Raw genomic sequence first — 5,621 nt, 5'->3', positions numbered from 1 at the left:
TGGCCTCTAGCCCCAAAGTGGCTGTGTTTCATCGGCACAATGCATACTTCATGATGAAAGGTGTTAGTAGATGCCTAATTCAAGTCCAAATTCAGAGGCTGTTACCAGCAGATTGCTCAGGCCTCATTGGTGGAAAAATCCCCTTGCAGTGAGAAATGAGTAAAAATTAATGCATCGACTCTGTCACCTCCTCCTCTTGCAATGTAGGTTTCTGGCTGTTAATGTGGGATGGGACAGGGAGGAGGAGGAGCTGTTATCTGATGTTTATATGTAAAGCATGGACTCTTTACTGGAACAGTTATATGAATTTTTCAACCTGGACAAGACATATCTTCTCCTAGCTTCATTTGATAAATCGGCTCAACCATTCTGCCTGAAACTTTCAAAATGCAATTAATCCGGATGTAACACCCAGCGTGAGAAATTTCAGTCCAAGTGGTAAATGTTTGGCAAACCTATAAACAACTGAAAATGTGCTCTCCAAATTGAAGGTGTCAGATAGTCTTAACTAAAGGTGGTGCCAGCAATACCTGTAATGGTCAATTCATTTCTGCATCTCATTCAGATAATTGCTTCAACAAAGTCTGTGGCAAGGAGATCCACAGGTCAAACGTGTATTATGTATCAATGGAACTGAATGTTCCCTTGTTCAAGTATTGTGAGGGACAGTAAATAGAAATGCCTGATCTACTTTCTTTATTCATAGGGTTTAAGGCCAGAAGAGACCATCTGATCATCCAACCTGAATTCCTGTATAACACATGCCATTACATTTCACCATTTACCTCTGTATTGAGCTCAATAATTTGTGTTTGACTAAACCTGGTCTACACTACGATTTTACATCATGAAATCAGAGAGCCACAAGGTGAGAAGGGACCGCAAGGGTCATCTACTGTAACCTGCTGCCAAGATGCTGGATTTGTTTTGTCTAAATCATTGCAGAGAGATGGCTATCCAACTCCTTTGGAAAACTTCCAGTGAAAGAGTTTTCACAACATCCTGAGGCATCTGTTCCATTGTCCTCCTGTTCTTAAAGTTAGGAAGTTTTTTTCCTGAGATTTCATCTAAATCTGCTATGCTGCAGTTTCAACCCATCACCTCTTGTCTTGCCTTCAGTGGCAAACTTTTCTCCATCTTTTTTTATGGCAGCCTTTCAATATCTGAAAATCACTGTCATGTCACCCTTTAATCTCCTCTTTTCCAAGCTAAGCATACCCAGTTCCTTCAGACTTTACTCATATGGCTCGTATTTCATCCCTTGAATCATCCCTGTCTCTCATCACTGAATCCTTTCCAGTTTCCCTAAATCCTTCTTATACATTGGAGACCCAAACTGGACACAGTACTCCAACTGAGGCCTAAACAGCACTGAGTAGAGCGGTCCTATGACCTCCCATGACTTGCATGCTATGCATCTGGTAACGCAATGGAAAATTGCATTTGCTTTTATTTCAATAGCAAAAAAATTGACACTCCATTAGAGATGCAGCTATATCAACCTAACACTGGTGTCAACAATATGAGGTCTACCGAAGAATTCTTCATCAACCTAGCTACCACCTCTCAAGGAGGAGGGTTACCTACACTGACGGGGAACCCCTGCAATCGGGGTAAGTAGCACTGAAGCGCTATGACAGTGCCACTGTAGTGTTTTAAGTGTAGACAAGCCCACAAGCAGATCTTCCAGAAACACATCCAGTCTAGATCTCCAGCAATCGGGAGTTGGAGAATCTACCACATCCCTTTGCAATTTATTCCAAAGTTTAATTCCCCTCAGAGCTAAACACTGAGCCCTTATTTTCAACTGTAATTTGTCTGGCTTCAGCCTCCAGCCATTGGGCTTTGCTCTGCCTTTCGCCGCTAGATTACAGAGCCTTTTACTGCCCAAGGTTTTCTCCCCGTGTAAGTCTCTGCTTGATCGTCTTTTGCATAAGATAAATAGATAAAGCTCCTTAGGTCTCTCTCCTTATCTGGAATTTTCTTCAGCGTCAAATCATTTTAGTGGCTCTTTTTTGGACCCTCTCGAATTTTTCCACAGCCTTTTTATAATGTGGACCTCAGAACTGGATGCCATGTGCAGAGGTAAAATCCTTCCCCTGCTCCAACTCACCACTCCCCTGTTTACATACCCAAGGATCACGTCAGTCCTCTTGGCCACAGTAACACACTGGGAACTGATGATGAGTTGGCTGTCCACAATGACCAATAAATACTTTTCAGGGTCCCTTCATTCCATAATACGATGCCCTAGTCTGTGGATCCGGCCTGAAATCCCTGTTCTGAAAGGAAAATTTTGTATTTGACTGTATTAAAAGATTTTTTGTTTGTTACGGCCCAGATCATCAAACACTCTAGATCTATCAGTATGCCTGCCCTAGCCTCCTCATTGTAACCACTCTGCCAATCTTGTGTGGTCTGCAAATTTTATGGGCAGTGATTTTCTATTGACTTCCACATCCTTCATGAAAATATTGGATAGCATCAGACCTAGAACTGATGCCTGCGCAATCCCACTAGAAACAGCCCTATTCACTGGCAATGACTCATTGACAATGGCTTTCTTAGATCTATCAGTTAGACAGATTTTTGGGCATTTGACATGTGCTCTAGTGATATTGTAGACTCTTCATATTTTCATCTGAATTTTTCCCCTACTGATGCAAGTGTCTCAGAGAAATCAAAGTCTATTTCATCTGCGCAGTTTCCTTCATCAACCAAACATGTCCTCTTATTAAAGGATGAAATTGGGTTTATTCGACAAGACTTGTTTTCCATATGCTCTGTTGTTGCATAGCATTCATTATTCCTGGCATTTTTTTTAACTAATCCCATACCAGCTTTTCTATTGTTTCCTAACTTCATCAAATCTTTTTTTTAAACTTTCCTTTTTAAAAAAAGGTTATATTTAACACAGAACTCTCCTATATTTGTCTCTTCTTCTTCTTCTTCTTCTTCTTCTTCTTCTTCTTCTTCTTCTTCTTTTTTTGGGGGGAGGTGGAGGTAGGGGGCTTTCTGCTGCCTGATTGTGTACTTCTTGTTTTGATTTAACTGAATGGTTAATTGGTCAGTTGGTAACTCTGGTATTTGTAACTCTAAGGTTCTACTGTAGATGCTGTTTAATATCCTCCTTGACAGCTAATGGACTGGAATGTATTTAATCATCTGTTGTGGTGATTCTATCAAATGCAGAACAAAAAGATTTCTTGAACACATCTACCTTTTATGAATATTAAAAAAGTTTCCTTTCTACTTCTAGGAATTGACCTAAATCTTTTCTATAATTCCTTTCTATTTCTTTCTATTTCTATTTCTAGGCCTATACCTTTTCTAATATTTCTATTTTTTTAATATACTTAACAACCTCCATTTTGGGATCCTCCTGGTAAGCGTGCCTCAGCTCCTTTATATTTTCTGTGCACCGCAGTGTGTCCTGATCACAGCTCTTTCCCACGAGCTACATTAAATCTGCCTGTACATATTGATATTCCTATGGCTGAAGCATGGCTGGGACTGCATACCCTCCTCTCCTCAAATACTGAGAAGATTCAGCAGCTCCACAGTGGCTGAAGCAGGAGAGCATTTGCTGTGTGGAACTGCCATGGCCACCTAGGAAGATGTGATGTGAGCTCTGCATGCTGAGCAAGCAGGAAGGGGAGTTTCAGAATTCCCAGGCCTTTAAAGGGGGAGGGGTTAAGGTGTTTACCTCAATGCAGGGCAGAGGAGTTGAAATTGTTAACCAGAGCGGTCAGGTTAGGTAATGTGGGACACCTTTCGGAGGCTAATTACAGAGATAAAATCAAGCACAGGCTTCTACACTGGCACTTCAGTGACAAACCTTCTGAGTTAAAAGCCTTACAACTCTCATCAAGGTGATTTTATTACTTCACAGAAACTGTGGAGTTCCGTCATCAAAAGTGGCTCTGTAGTGTATACACCTCCTCTGTTTCTTTGCCAAAAGCTCCGTTTTGGCAGAAACCTTAGCAGTGTAGACAAGGCCTAAGGAACAATGATGAATAATGAGTAACCACACTTGTGTTTACTGCTGGGGCCTATTAAAGTTTCCCCTGCCATGATGTGTAGGAATTATTGAGGCAGGGATGGCCATAACATATGGAACTGGTATTACTAGGGTCATGCGTTCATAATTCATTAATCTGAATAATGAAAATGTCATTTTCCAGTGTGTGAAATGCGACCAATCTGCTTCACCCATGAGAACAGCCTCCAGGAGTGCATGTAGTGTCTCATATTTTAACATTGTCTCTCCATCCAGGCACTTGTGCTGCAACCATCACCCTAGACCCTGGGCACATACAGGAAAGTCAGGAGAACATACGGTACATGCAGGAGACACTGTTCTGCCTCAGAGTTGGACATCTTCTCCCTCTCCATGTCAGATTCCAACATAACCGACTTCACCAACCCCTCCACCTTCATCCTGCTGGGCTTTCCTGGCCTGGAGGTGGCCCATGTTTGGATCTCCATCCCCTTTTGCACCATGTAAGTCATAGCCATCTTGGGGAACTTCACCATCCTGTTCATTGTTAAGAGGGAGCCAAACCTCCATGTTCCCATGTACTATTTCCTCTGCATGCTGGCCGTCACTGACATGGTTCTGTCCACATCCATCCTGCCCAAAACGCTGAGCATCTTCTGGTTCAATTCCAGGGAGATCAATTTCAGTGCCTGCCTCACCCAGATGTACTTCATTCACTGCTTTTCAGTGATGGAGTCTGGGATCCTCGTGGCCATGGCTTTTGATCGCTACATGGCCATCTGCCATCCCCTGAGACATTCCACCATCCTGACAAACTCCTTTGTGGCCAAGCTGGGCCTGGCCATGATGCTGCGTGGCAGCCTGGTCGTACTGCCCTATCCCTTCTTGGAGAGGCAATGGCCATATTGCAGAACCAACATCATCCCCCAGCCGTACTGCGTGCATATAGCTGTGCTGAAGCTGGCCTGCGCCGACACCAGCATCAGTAGTTACTACGGCCTCTTTGTGCTATTCTGTGTGATTGGTGTGGATGTGATTTTTATCACTGTGTCCTATACCCAGATCCTCAGGGTCATCTTCAGCCTCCCCACAAAGGACGCCCGTCTCAAGACTTTTGAAACCTGCGGCTCCCACCTCTTTGTCATTTTAGCCTTTTACATCCCAGGTCTCTTCTTCTCCCTCATGCACTGGTTTAGCCAGAATGTGCCCCTGCATTTCCATGTTCTCATTGCCAATGTGTACCACTTGATACCCCCCATGCTAAATCCTGTCATATATGGAGTTAGGACCAAACAGTTCCAGGACAGGCTGCTCCGGCTTTTTATTCATAAAGGGGCCTAAAGTTTTCTCAAGGTGCTCTTATTCTGAGATTGAGCTCCATGCAGAGTTCGCTGGTGACATGGTGCTGAGCCCTCTTCCCTGAACCACTGACTGGACAGTCAAAGTGACACTGAATTAATTAAATCCTTTCCTGGCCTTACTGTGCTGTGTCAGAGTGACGAACTGAGGCATATATCTGTGTACAACTCACTAGCTTACAGGATTGCAATGTTTGTAATTGCTGGTAACTGGACTCCCGGGGCCACCTTCCCTCCTCGGCCATTCCCCAAGGTCCTGCCCC

At 43.5% G+C, this 5,621-nt stretch overlaps 1 pseudogene; it reads left to right on the top strand.

The window, feature by feature from the left end:
- The first annotated feature begins 4,393 nt into the window (after positions 1–4,393).
- Positions 4,394–5,341, top strand: LOC115639892 (annotated as a pseudogene).
- Positions 5,342–5,621: the final 280 nt, after the last annotated feature.

The sequence above is a fragment of the Gopherus evgoodei genome, unplaced genomic scaffold, assembly GCF_007399415.2.
Source record: "Gopherus evgoodei ecotype Sinaloan lineage unplaced genomic scaffold, rGopEvg1_v1.p scaffold_145_arrow_ctg1, whole genome shotgun sequence".
NCBI classification, from domain to species: Eukaryota; Metazoa; Chordata; order Testudines; family Testudinidae; genus Gopherus; species Gopherus evgoodei.
The sequence above is the reverse complement of the archived record's forward strand: the minus strand, read 5'-3'. Positions and strand labels throughout refer to the sequence as shown.